The sequence below is a fragment of the Miscanthus floridulus genome, unplaced genomic scaffold, assembly GCF_019320115.1.
Source record: "Miscanthus floridulus cultivar M001 unplaced genomic scaffold, ASM1932011v1 fs_911_1_2, whole genome shotgun sequence".
NCBI lineage: Eukaryota > Viridiplantae > Streptophyta > Magnoliopsida > Poales > Poaceae > Miscanthus > Miscanthus floridulus.
Window position 1 is genome coordinate 31766 of NW_027097444.1, and position 14994 is coordinate 46759.

The window sequence follows — 14994 nt, forward strand, 5'->3', positions numbered from 1 at the left end:
AATAGGATCTTTTCTAGCTAGTTAGAGGTTACCTTTTTGATGCAAATGGGGCTTGCCACGTTGGGTATAGGGCTGCCTCTGTTCCTATGAGTATAGCCGCGATGGATATGTGCCATAGGAAAGGGGGGTTCCTACATCTACCTGCCAAGGAAACCTAGCGGCCCTAACTTGTTAGGGAAATCTATGAAATGGCTTCATAGTGTACCCTGCCTGCTCACCTTGGTAGTGACATGGGAGTAATTAACTCGGGCATATGGGGATCACGACTCACGGTGAATGTGCACCACCTCTATAGAGGGTAACAAACTGTTATAACAGCCATGCTCAAAGTCATGAGCGGCCCGGAAAACTCATAGAATAACTGGATACTTGATGATGTTCATTTAAGATGTTCTATGATGATATACGATACACTTAACACTAATATATGTTCTTATGGGATTAAATGGGAGCTTAAGCATAACTTGATAATACCTGAGAATAAAAGCTTGACCTACTAAAAATGCTAACTGCAGTAAATCAGTGTCAACCTTTTGAGCTTCATAACCCCATGTTAGCTTGTTAAGTATGGGATGTACTTACACTTGTTTATTTTCTTGATTTGGATAAAAATCCCGGATGGGTAACAGATGACAACGGGTATGAGGATTTTCCGGAGGATTTTTAGGCTTGTGGTCAACCAGTTGACCTTCCCTGTGATGAAGCCCACGATAGTTTATTATCTTTTATTTTCCGCTGTGTGATGTAAGACTAAGTTGTATTATGGATCTAATGTAAGAGACACCGTGATGATACTTTATATGATTTGTCGACTTGTGTGTGTGACTGTTTCCTGGGCACACATGAGTATTGTGCATTCAATTTTATCCTTAAAATTGGGTGTGACAGTGATCAAGCTCCAACTTGGAAAAGAAGAAAGAGAAAAGTAAAAACCAAGGAGATCAAGGCAAATGTATCAAATAGGTTTTTGTTTTGGCACTCAAGACACCATACAGGGTGTGAGTGTGTTTAGGACCGATAGTCGTACTATAAAGAGGGGAAATCTTTGGCTAAGCGGTTATCGAGTGCCACTAGGTGACATGATTCTTGCATATGCATTAGGGATCTAGTGTGCCAACATTTGACCCTTGAAAATGCTTTGAAAAATACTAACACACGTGCACACAAGTTACACACTTTGTGGTTAGCAACTTGGAAGCAAGGGTGAAGCCGTTGAGAAGTTAGAAAAAGAAAAGGATGCGAAGGTACCTAACCGGACTCCGGCTCCGGGGGTGACCGGACTAACCCATGGAGCATCTGATCAGTTGGCGTTGCTCTCGATCTGCTTCTGTGGCTTGACTGGACGCTATGATCGGATGTGGGGGGAGCGTCCGGTCACTTCTTCCAGAGAAGGCTCAGCGTGGCTTTGCGACCGGACTCAGGTGGCGGTGCGAGACCGGACGCACAGGGGGTGCGTCAGGTCGTCGCTGACGTAACCTTTGTGTGTGAGTGCTAGTGAAGACCGGACGACGGGCGCGTTAGGTCGTTGATGACCGGATGCGTCCGGTCTATAAAAACACACTCTGGAACCTTCTGTTCTTGATCGGACTCAGTGTGGCTGGCGTTCGGTCATGCCTTGAATCGCGTCCGGTCACTCTTTAACTCTGGCACGAACCGTTTTCGGCCGTTGAGATCCAACGTGCGAGGTTTAAAGCGGTGCCACGTGGACGCCATCCGTGGAACGGACGTAGCCGCCCGGACGCTGGGATGCGTCTGGCCAGGCGAGTCCGGTCGGCCCCCGACTGAGCAACGGCTTTATTTTCTTGGGGCACCTATTTAAGGCTCTTGGCCGGCTTGTGGCTCATTCTCTTAGCACTTTAACATTCTTGACATCCTTGTCAGCCTAAGCAAACACATCCCACTTATCTCCATCATTGATTCATTATCACAGTAAGATTAGGAGTGATTCCTAGTGCATTTGCTTGAGTGATTGCATCTGGTGGCACTAGGGGATCGTTGTGTCTGCGGATTTCTTGTTACTCTTGATGGTTGCCGCCACCTAGATGGCTTGGAGCAGCGGAGGAGCATTGGCATGAGTTGGTGATACGTCTAACTTTCTAACAGTGTGTACAACTCTTCCTGTGCTCCATGAAGGCCATGTGATTGGTAATTTAGAATTTTCATATTACATTACAGTATTTCATTTTCTGATGATTTTATCCTCTTTTGCAGGATATAGCAAGATGCTCCCCTCAGGAAAATGTTTGGACAAGTTTATGGAGCTTTGCTTATTTAAAGGTGACATATGATGTTCCTTGCTTTCTCTTTGTTTTTATTCCATATCATGCTTCTTTTTAAGAGTAGATTCTCCATATGACCTTTTTTTTGTCTTCATTTTTACATAATTTGTGTTCGCAGCATGGGTTAGATACAAACTGCAATTATCATGGAGCAGTCAAACTTACTTATGGAGCTTCATTGGAAACAAAATGGTTATTGCCTCCTTAGTATCCTCTCCATATATTATGTTGCACTGATGATATTGGTATACAGAACATTTTCACTTCTCACATTTATCTCAACATGCATTTGATTTGTTTTTTTTTATTTAATTAAGTAGGTGGCCTTCTTCATTAGTTCTCCAAGGTCCAGGGCTTCAACCAGCCTTAAAATCTGTAAGAGTATATAAGGCAATGTCTGCCTTGCAATCCTTTGTAGAATTATTGAAAGGTATGGATGTGCTATTGCCACCTTTTTATGAAAATAGTCTGTCTGAACTCTTATCTGTCTTTGTGATCTGGTTATTTAGATATGTGTACACTGACACATTGACATACAAACTTTTGCTGAGTATATATCTTTATATATTAATGGTTCTGGAAAATATTATTATACATGCTGTAATGATATCTTATTGAATACTAATTAACCTTCCTCCTTATTTCAGCTTGGAGTTTCTTTGGCCATAATAATCTCACCATTAAGGTATGGTTTGAGCAATCGGCCTTTTTGTAACTCATTCTGTCAGTTTGAGTTATTTTTTCCTCGAGTCCTCAACATACTATTAAGTGGGAATTGAACATACTTACATGTAATTTGCTACTATGAATGGCTATCCTTTCTTCATGGTCTTAAAAGTTAGTGCTCTTGCTGAACTATGATAGCCTTTATTTCTCTCTGTTTTGTTATGTGTAGTGAGTATAGCAGATATATGTTCTCTCGGTGTGGTTTAAATTATTCTGTTAGAGGAACAGGTTCTACTGAACTGCTCATCAACTCTGATAACACGCAGTTCAAGAACTGATAATATTGAGAATCTTGATTTAGGTCATACTGATGTTATGTCCATACACCAATCATCATTTATTCTAGGTACGTTTCGCCAGAATTGACATGTTTGCATGACTGATTTTTATATTTTACCAAATATCAGCAACTAAATGCATATATATATATATATATATAGAACTACTATCCTGTAGCTGGCTACAAAATAACTTATTCTGTAGCCACTTTAAGTTATGATAATTACTATGTTAATTTACGAGATTATAGTAACTCCTTACTAAGTGGTTTAATATAACGTTATGGTAAATATCCCCATATGTTATAGTAACCCAACTATCGTAAATATGTATTGACATTATGGTAAATTAGTATATAAAATTATAGTAAATGGAGGTGGCTACAGAATAACTTATTTTGTAGCCGGCTACTGAATAGTCTCTCCATATATATATATATATATATATATATATATATATATATATTTATTTATTTACAAGACTTTCGCACCCGAAAACCTGCTGTCGTTTGTTCGTTGAGCGCAAAACTGTGGAATACTGAAGTTCACAAGAAGATAGCTCATTCTTTGGATGACAGTGAAAATCTCAGTGAAACGTCCCATAAGCTTCAGTTTTCAGTCACAACAGCTTGCTACAAACAATCCATATAAATGTAAGATCAGATTTTGCTTACTTCTGATTTTGTAGCATCAAGATATATGAATAATTTAGGTTTGGTTATTGAAGATGTTTCTCATTGCATATATTTCAGTATGCAAGTTCTATCTAAAAAGGACTGGTTTGTCTATCTTATCCGTATGAACAGTAGGGGAGGACCGCACTTGAATATATGTTACTAGGGTATTTGTACAAGAGGTCCTGCATGGCCAAACTTTTCAAGGATAAACAAGACCAACGGGACTTTGGTGCTCCACTGCTAAATCTGAAATAAATACAACATCTAAGGCTACTCTTTAACCAATGTGATTCAACTATAGCAAGCTTTTTCCACATGTGGTAAAAACTTCTTAGAAACCTTTGTTTTACTGGCCGTCGAGCACCATATCTGAATCCTACATACTCTTAGTCTCTTACAAAGATGTTTGTTATATCTCATCCCCATTAAAATAGTATTTGGGTTACCCCAATACTATTTCTAGGATTATTAGGGGAGATAGTTTTGCAGCCCCCAATAGTTCGTTCCAATTATTCTTTCTGGCAGATGGACCCCACCTGTATGTGGGTTATTTTATTTTCCTTCCTCTCCATCTTCATTGAGCATATATCTCCCTTCGCATCCCAGTTCATCACCGGCCACCCCTCATCAGCCTCGCCTCCCTTTCCCTGCTAGCTGCATCTCTCCCTCGAGCCGTCCATGGAGGCCCTCGACATCGATTGCCATTGAAGCAGCTACAAGCAGAGAGCACAATCCCCCCTACCCCAATTTTGGTCAACAACAGAGATCACGACATTGATTCTAGTGGTGCAGGATCTCATTGGATGAGGGCAGCTTACCGGTAGCTCAGGATGTTGTGGCCACCATTGCTTTGGGTTGCGGTCACACGGCTAAGGTCGGATTGACGACGGTCATCTCTTTCTTATCTGTCCCAGTGTTTTAAATCTCCGGCTAAGACATTTTAGCGGATGACCTCAAAAAAAAAGCTATAGCGGAGCTAAATGGGGATATAGCGGGCTATAGCGGCTAAGTTGTACATAGACACAAATAGCTTGATCTTTCTTAAACAGCTATAGCGGGCTATAGCGGCAGCTATAGCCGGAGATTTAAAACCTTGATCTGTCCCCGCTGTGGGTCCATCTCGCTTGTCCTCGGTTTAGCACAAGCACAGATCGTCAGAGTTCGGTGGGAGGGGGAGGCTTGGGGACAACAGCTCGGAGCTGGGCTTATAGGCACACGCACCAGCAGCTATGGACTGGGCTCGCATGAAGTGGGCGTGCACTAACCTGAGACGCTCCAGCTTGGGGCCGATGGCTTGGGGCTTGGGCTCATCGGCATGGGCATGGATTGGCGGGGGCTTGGACAGAGTTTGTGGCCATGGCACATGGTGAGTGAGGAAGAAGTGGTAGTTATTGTGGGGCTCATGCTATTTGGGGAGATGAACTCCCACTTTATTTGAGAGGAGATGGGGAGTTTTTTTTGGTGGCCACCAAAAAAGGGAGAACTATTGTGGGGACTACTAGAGCAAGAAAATAGCTCTCTCTCTCCCAATATGACAATTTTATGGGGATGAGAAGTCATATTGAGAGACTGCTGGAGATGCTGTTAGGAGGCACCTTGTCAGAGTATTCTATTTCTCTGCACCCAAATCTCCCATCATGCCATGCCATGCCAAGGTAATATGCTTGTTGAACATGTTAAAAGTTGTTCCATCTTTGCTTCAATCTTTCAATGATCTGAAGAGGGAGATAGGAGCTAACTCCTATTAAATTAGAATTTTAGTTATGCAGTAGTATTTGCTTTTGGGACTTAAAACACCTGTTCCTTCTGTACTAAAATCTTATGCAGCACAAGATACTCTGATGAAGCCTTCATTCAGCAGAATTAAATCAACAGAAAAAAGGAAGTTGAGATGTTCATCAGGTAGGTATTATCGGTTTATTACAATTATAAATGCATGCACATCTACAGGCCTTTGATCGCATTGTTTATTTATTTTGTCAATATTATTTTGCTCCATTAGTAAAAGGAAATTCTCCTTACACTACCTATAATCATCGTTGCATCAGAACAATCTTATACTGATAATTCAAAAAAATCAAGTCATCCTGATGCTGTGGCAAATCATGCTAATCATGTTAGTTCGTCAAGTGCAATTCTTCACATGCCAGTCATTCAGGTATGTACTTAGCTCTTTGCCAGAGGAATAGCCACAATAATTCTAGTATGCATGACAAACTATTATTTGTGAAATGGAGTATAGTTATATGCGGGGCCAAGAGCGTTATATGACAGTAGCAGAATCTTTTTGTGTGGCAGCAGCAGCATTTAGGGTTTAAAAGGTGTCTTTTTTTTGTTAAGGTTTTTGGTATGCTATATATATATATGATTGTTATTTTCTTCCTCTTTCAGATCAGGGTTTGCCTGTATTTTGGGAGGCAATCAGTTCCTGTAGTTTGTCCAGTTTGTACACCAAACTTGCTGTCCATCTGAATGATTCCCTTATGTTCCCTCATAATGTGTATACAGTAGTGCACTAGTGCTAGACTGTATTTTAGAAACAAATAAGAAACACTTTGAAGTTGATTTCAGCTATAAACCAGCTTGTGCAGTTTTATGTCAAAAGTAACCTTATTTAGAGTTCGGTATATTCCCAGTATGCGTACTTAGGAAACATGAAGCTTTAGCTGCATGTCTTGATCATCACAACAGGTTTCTGAAAATCATGGAAGAAAGCATGCAGAGTTAATGAAGACCAGTAGTCAAGGAGGTGAAGGAATTGCAGAAGGTATAATTAATCCCGAAACTGTTCTGTCTTCACATATAATTATAAGACAATATCTAATCTTCCTTATTTACCATGCAGTCCAACAGGGTTATTTAGAAACAAAGAATTTGGACACAGGAAGGAAGATAAGTCCTTTTTATCTTTTCTATATGTCATCAACCGTGCTGTTAATTGCAATGAATAATATATAGTTTGCAAATAAAAAAATTTGAAGTCTTGATCTATAAAAGGTTAAGAACACTTTTACAAGTTACATTTCTTCTCTTAAAACCAATTGAGGTAGAGGGTAGCATCTTAGACTCATAGGTATCTTGCAATTTAGACAAACCATGGAACTCAATGTACTCCATAAGGGGAAGTGGTGCAGGCCAAACGCCTCTGTTGCTTTGGTTTTATTCTTTCATTCTAGTTCATTTTTTTGTCACTCATGATCATCCAGTTGGAATATTTAACAAATTTAAAATATTAGGCCTTCTTAAATTTTTGGAACCAGCTGGAAATAGGGAAAGGTAGACATAGGGTAGTCCGGTAGGACCCACTTTGTTCTTGAAGATAGGAAAGAGCTCATTTGTTGTAATGAATAATAGAGTAATAGAGAAGGAAGGCAATTAATCCCCACTCCATTCACATTTGTGATGTCAGTCTATCCGATTTTGCCAGCTTTTTCATTCAAACGATGGCAGCACTGTGAATAATGTGTGCTTCAATCTTGTCGAATTCATACTAACAATACTTCTTACCTCCACCAACCACCTCACCTATTGAGTTGCTTATCAAGGCAGTTGCTGCCATACTGGTTATTCACTTGTATGACTGAACGCTCCGGAACCGATGTTTACAGGCCGGCTGTTTCGGCGCATTGTGTCCGTCAAATGTTTACGGTGCAAACGGATAACATTGTTTTCTGTTTGGATCATGCAGCCCGTAATAGATTACGCGGTAAATCATTCCGGCCGTATAGAACGCCGCTCCCGCCTCCTTCAGAGCGGTATCGGTTCCCTTTACGCCCTCTCATCTCATCCCGCGGTTTCGATTGCCGTTCCCGTTGCCGGTCTTTAACCAAATAGCACCTTAGTTAGAGTGGCAGCTTGCACTTGTTTCTTAGTGTTGGATACAGATGACATGACAAGGGAATTCTGGACTAGTTTTTATATGCAGTAGGTTGTTCCTCCTTGCATTTCTTGAATGTCTCAAAGTCCAACCATTCTGTCCTGGTTGAAATGAACCCCCAAGCCCCAACAATGTATCGTTCTTTGTAGTCTAATATCTTTTCCTTCTTGGGTAGCCTGCATTCAGATCCTCCATGATTGCTGTAGGGCTAAATGCCATGTTACCTTTCTGTACAGTAAATATTACACACCAGGTATCCAAGTGACAAAACCAACACCAGACATTGAAAAAGGTGTGCTGACCATGATGGTAATAAACCCAATGCTGAAGTCTGTTGTTCCCAAGGATGACTTAATTGCAGAAGCGAAGAGAAAGGGCAAGCGAGATCTTGACAAGAATGTGATGACTGATGCAACTAAACATAAAACAATGCCAGAAGTTGTCAAAAATGAGTTTGCTATAAAGGTAATTGATCAAAATTCCAGTTGTCAACGATAATTTTCTGTAACTATATATAATTATATATCTTGTGATTTGATCAATTACCAAAAAAATGGATTGAATTCCTTCAGGTGAAAGATAATCAGAATGATGAACTTAACAAAAAGGTAACAAATGTGAAAGCAAAGGCAGTTGACAAGGATCTCTTGAATTCAACGACGAGGACAAAAGCAAAGCCAGATGCTGCCAGTGACGAGTTGATAGCAAAGGTAACAGCCATTTGACATTTTTCCTCATACATTACATGAAGATAGATAATCTGCTGCTTCTAGTTAATAGCTTGATTTTAAATACATTCAGGTGATCGATCATCATAGGAGAGGTGAGCTGCGTTTACTGTGATTCACTGATCTGAAGTGCTTCCTCGGTGTAAAGAAAGCAAAAGTTGGAGGAACGAAGGAAGTGCTAATACAAAGAGTGACTGAGCTCCTTGCTTGACAAATGCATTGCTATTAGGAACAAGTTTCTGTTAGATTAATTTGGGCCAGGCCCATTATTTATTCTAATTAATCAAATAAACTTCAAAGGCCCACAATTATTGTTAAGTGGAAAAGTGATTAGTACCATATGGGAAATTCACTAAAAAGGTTATCAACTTAAATAGTGAGTCTTAAGACTCTCACATAGACAAGTTGAGAGGGAGAACCGGGAGGCCACACGCGCGCGCCGCCGCCGCCGAGCCGAGCCGCCCGCCCGCCCGCGCGCGCGCCGCGCCGTGTGCCTGGCTTGGTTGCTGCACTGTTAAATACTATCTGCAGTAGTGGTGCTGTTACAGTATGGTTAGTGGTACTGTTACTACTGTTTAAGTCGTATTTATGGATTAATATAAGTCGTAAATTGACCAAATGTTCAACAATCCAAAAACTTGATAGGTCATTTTCGGCTGCTAGTTTTGCTACGTCACTAAAACCACCACCATTGAAAGATGATGGATCCAACTATAAAGTGTGGCGTGTCCGCTCCAAGCTGTGGTTCACTAGTATGCGTTGTGAGCACATGATCAAGGGAAAGCGCATTGAACCTCCTTTCTCTCACGAGGAGGAGATTAAGTTCAATGAGGCAGATAACTTGTTCAAGGGGGGTCTCATCAACATATTAGCTGAAACCATGGTGCAAGTGTACATGGATATGGACACTGGCAAGGACATGTGGGATGCACTTGAGGCCAAGTTCGGTGTTGCCGATGCTAGCACTGAATAAGTTCTATGACTACAAGATGGTCGATGACCGATCTGTAGTAGAGCAGGCTCATGAGATACAGATGCTGGCAAAGGAACTCCAGAACAATGAGTGTGAGTTGCCTGACAAGTTTGTGGCCAGCGGTATCATCGCTAAGCTGCCACCTACTTGGTCGAGCTTTGCCACTACTCTAAAGCACAGGAGGCAAGTATTCAGTGTGACTGGTCTCATTGCAACTCTTGGTGTGGATGAAAATGCTAGGGCAAAGGACACTCATGGCAAGAAAGCGCATGAGGAAAGTTATAGCGCCAATCTGGTGCAAAAGAAGAACTTTCATGCCGCACAGAGGAAGAAGAAAAACAGGCCTGCAGTCAAGCCTAAAGCTGCAACTTTTAAGAAGAAGGGCAAGGAAAAAGAAAAGGGCCTTTGCTTTGTCTGCGGTGCATCTGACCATTGGGCAAAAGAGTGCCCTAACCACAAGGACAAGCAGAAGAAGTCCGCAAACATGGTTGTTAGCGAATCTGGAGGATCTAGGTACGGTAATCATCTACCTATAGTTTTTTCAGTTTGTCTCTCGCCTGAGTGGTGGGTTGACACGGGTGCTAACATTCATGTTTGTTCTGATGTTTCTTTGTTTTCTTCTTATCAGGAACAAAGAGGTTGCTCCTTGCTGATGGGAAACGGTACGCATGCTGCTGTACTTGGTGTTGGTACGATCAATCTGAAGTTTACTTCGGGAAAGATCATGCAGCTAAAGAACGTGCAGCATGTCCCCTCCATCAAGAAGAATCTTGTTAGTGGATCTCTATTATGTAGAGATGGCTTTAGACTTGTATTTGAGTCCAATAAATGTGTTGTATCCAAGTATGGAACCTTTGTTGGAAAAGGCTATAAAAGCGGAGGCTTGTTCCACTTCTCTTTGATGGATTCTTGTGATAAAATTGTGAACCATGTGAGAAATGATAATGAGTCTAATGTTTGGCATTCCCAACTCTATCACATCAATGTTGGTTGTATGACGTGCTTAGCTAGTTTAAAATTAATTCCTAAAATCGATCTGGTCAAAGGGTCTAAGTGTCATGCTTGTGTTCAAGCGAAGCAACCTCGCAAGCCTCACAAGGCTGTGAAAGAGGCGAGAAATTTGGCACCGCTAGATCTCATTCATTCTGATCTGTGCGAGATGAATGGTGTATTGACCAAAGGAGGAAAGAAATATTTCATGACTCTTATTGATGATAGCACTAGATTTTGCTATGTGTACTTGCTAAAAACAAAGGATGAAGCAATGCATTATTTTAAAATCTATAAAGCTGAAGTAGAGAACCAATTGAAAAGAAAAATCAAACGGTTGAGGTCTGACCGTGGGGGAGAATACTTTTCACATGAGTTTGATTCATTCTGCGAGAAACATGGAATTATTCATGAGAGGACGCCTCCATACTCCCCCCAATCCAATGGGATTGCCGAATGAAAGAATCACACTCTAACTGATTTGGTTAACGCCATGTTAGACACTGCGGGACTTTCCAACGAATGGTGGGGTGAGGCTATATTGACGGCATGTCATGTCCTGAATAGAGTTCCTACAAAGAATAAAGAAGTAACACCATTCGAGGAATGGGAAAAGAAAAGGTTGACTCTCTCATACCTATGCACTTGGGGATGCTTGGCCAAGGTGAATGTGCCAATCGTCAAAAAGCGCAAACTTGGACCAAAAACTATAGATTGTGTGTTCCTCGGTTACGCTTTACACAGCGTCGGCTATAGATTCCTAGTTGTAAGCTCTGGAGTACCTAACATGCGTGTTGGTGCAGTGATTGAGTCCAGAGATGCTACATTCTTTGAGAATGAATTTCCTATGAGAGGAAATGAACCTAGCACATCTAGTCAAAAACCTGTTGATTCCCCCGTGGTGCCAACAGAACATCTTGAACAAACATGTGTTGAGAATCCAGAGGAGGATAATAGTGGAGCTACTCGAAAGAGTAAGAGACAGAGGACTGTAAAGTCTTTTGGTGATGATTTCACTATATACCTCGTGGATGACACTCCAAGCACCATTGCTGAGGCATTTTCCTCTCTCGACGCTGACTACTGGAAGGAAGCAGTGCGAAGTGAGATGGATTCAATTATGACCAATGGAACTTGGGAGATTGTTGATCGTCCTTACGGGTGCAAGCCTATAGGATGTAAATGGGTGTTCAAGAAAAAGCTTAGGCCTGATGGTACGATTGAAAAGTACAAGGCAAGGCTTGTGGCTAAGGGTTATACCCAGAAAGAAGGCGAGGACTTCTTTGATACTTATTCACCAGTGGCCCGATTGACCACAATCCGAGTACTGCTTGCCCTGGCTGCGTCTCATGGTCTTTTTGTTCATTAGATGGATGTTAAGACGGCTTTCCTAAATGGGGAGCTAGATGAGGAGATCTACATGGATCAGCCTGATGGCTTCGTAGTAGAAGGTCAAGAAAGAAAGGTGTGTAAATTATTGAAGTCTTTGTATGGCCTAAAACAAGCACCTAAGCAATGGCATGAAAAGTTTGATAAAACTATGACATCTGCTGGTTTTGTTGCGAATGAAGCCGACAAATGTGTGTACTACCACTATGGTGGGGGAGAAGGAGTAATCCTGTGCTTGTATGTGGATGACATACTAATCTTTGGGACAAGCCTCAATGTGATTGAGGAAGTCAAGGACTTTCTGTCAAAGAGTTTTGACATGAAGGATTTGGGAGTGGCTGATGTGATACTAAACATCAAACTTCTAAGGGGAGAAAATGGTGGGGTAACACTTGTACAAACTCACTATGTGGAAAAGGTACTGAGTTGCTTTGGTTATAGTGACTGCAAGCCCATGTCCACTTCCTATGATCCAAGCGTGATCCTGAGAAAGAACCGAAGAATAATGAGGGATCAGTTGAGATACTCCCAAATCATCGGCTCGCTAATGTACTTGGCTAGTGCAACGAGGCCTGACATCTCATTTGCTGTGAGCAAATTAAGCCGGTTTGTTTTAAATCCGGGAGATGATCACTGGCGTGCTCTTGAAAGAATATTGCGCTATCTAAAGGGAACGTCGAGCTTTGGCATTCACTATATGGGGTACCCGAAGGTACTCGAGGGCTATTGTGATGCAAATTGGATATCTGATGCTGATGAGTTAAAAGCCACAAGTGGATATACATTCACACTTGGAGGTGGCGCTGTTTCCTGGAAGTCTTGCAAGCAGACCATCTTAACAAGGTCAACAATAGAAGCAGAACTTGCAGCACTTGATACCGCTACTGTTGAGGCTGAATGGCTCCGTGAGCTCCTTATGGATTTGTCGGTGGTTGAAAAACATGTGCCCGCAATTTCTATGAACTGTGATAACCAAACAGTAATTATCAAGATAAATAGTTCAAAGGACAACATGAAGACCACTAGGCATGTAAAGCGGCGGTTAAAATCTGTCAGAAAATTGAGAAACTCCGGAGTAATAGCATTGGACTATGTCCATACGTCTAAAAATCTGGCAGATCAATTTACTAAGGGACTATCGCGTAATGTGATAGATAGTGCATCGAGTGAGATGGGACTGAGACCCACATGAAGTTCTATCGTGGTGGCAACCTGTCCTATGTGATCGGAGATCCCATGAATTAGGATGGTGAAACAAGCTATGGGTAGACTGAGGGAAGAGACCCTTTTTAATAAAGGTCAATCTCTTGAGTAATGCACTTCTCTTCCTATCTGTATGGCAGGTTGGTAAATACCTCAATGTGATCCGAGTGGCTTATTGAGAAGCAAAGATGTCGGCCTACAGGGCATCTTAAAGGAACACACCTATGTGAGTTCGATTGCTAGTCGCAATCTATGAGATTTGGGTGATCTCTAGATACTCATGAATAGGCCAGGAGTATGACTTATATGCTCCAACCAGAGGGGATGCTACAGGCAGCCTAGTATCAGTAAAGGAATCGAGTGAGCCTCACTTTACACAAAACTGTCAATTCAAGGCATAGTCCATTGGTCAGTTGTAAATGAGTGTAAACTCCTTTTCTAGATGGATGTTCAACTTAACAGTCTCCATCAAAACACTGGTATATCAAACAAGCTCAGATCTGAAGACATTAACTGTGGACTTCTGAAGTTTGGTGGAGATTGTTAGATTAATTTGGGCCAGGCCCATTATTTATTCTAAGTAATCAAATAAACTTCAAAGGCCCACAATTATTGTTAAGTGGAAAAGTGATTAGTACCATATGAGAAATTCACTAAAAAGGTTATCAACTTAAATAGTGAGTCTTAGGACTCTCACATAGACAAGTTGAGAGGGAGAACCGGGAGGCCACACGCGCGCGCCGCCGCCGCCGAGCCGAGCCGCGCCGCCCGCCCGCGCGCGCGCGCGACGCGCCGCGCCGGGCCGGGCCGTGGCCGTGTGCCTGGCTTGGTTTGGCCTGGTTTTGTCGCTTGGCCCAACCAAAGCCCTAGCTGCCGCAACCAACTCCCAACGCCCAACCACCCTGTCCAGGTTCATTCCCCCGATAGGGCCTAACGAACAGATGGGAATTGCGTGGCTATAATGAGGGGAGGGCGCCCCTGTTCCAGGTGTGCGAGACCCGACTCTTCCTCTTCCTCCTCTCCGCAACATCTGAGCGCTGAGCTGTTCGTCTGCATCTCCGACCGGAGTTCCCTGCGCGCACAGGGAGCTTCGGTAGCAGGCCTCCGGAACTTCCCCCGTCAAGCGTACCTGCACGGGTAGGCGGTGAATCAAGTTTTTGGGGAGCGCCAGCTTCCCGGTGCGACTGCTGCCCCGTCTACAGTTTCCTGTTCGGGGGCTTCTGCTTCCTGATGGGAGAGTCTCGTTCTACTGCTCCGACGCCGCACCTGCAAGAGCTTCCCGTGCTACTGCTGCGACACCGCACCTGCAGGAGCTTCCCGTGCCACTGCTCTGACACCGCACCTGCAGGAGTCTCCCGGCGCGACCTCCTCTGCAACATGGTGGACACGAGGAGGACTGGTGGCCGCACCAACACCAACGACGGAAAAGATGGTGGCTCACTGTCCGCGGATACCGGCAGTCCCACCCTAGGGTATAAATCTAATCCCACTGTGCGCTATTGTTCATATGCTATTCTGTTAGCGTTTTTAGCGCACTTGGTTGCTGCACTGTTAAATACTATCTGCAGTAGTGGTGCTGTTACAGTATGGTTAGTGGTACTGTTACTACTGTTTAAGTCGTATTTATGGATTAATATAAGTCGTAAATTGACCAAATGTTCAACAGTTTCAACCTAACATGCATGTGAAGCTGTGCAAAGTACCTTTTTTCCTAATTGTTGCAATTTTTGAGGGCACAACTAGAATTGTTAACGTGGATTTTGATACGTCAATACCAGAAAGGCCTAAAGCCTGACTGAAGGTAGTCATCTAAAAGGCCATTTCATCTATTGATACCTAAGATTTTAGGTAATGTGGAGGATAGGACTGTGAGA

The 14994-nt window shown here is 42.5% G+C and overlaps 1 pseudogene; it reads left to right on the top strand.

Annotated features, from left to right (window-relative positions):
* The first annotated feature begins 1287 nt into the window (after positions 1 to 1287).
* Positions 1288 to 9077, top strand: LOC136533541 (uncharacterized; annotated as a pseudogene).
* Positions 9078 to 14994: the final 5917 nt, after the last annotated feature.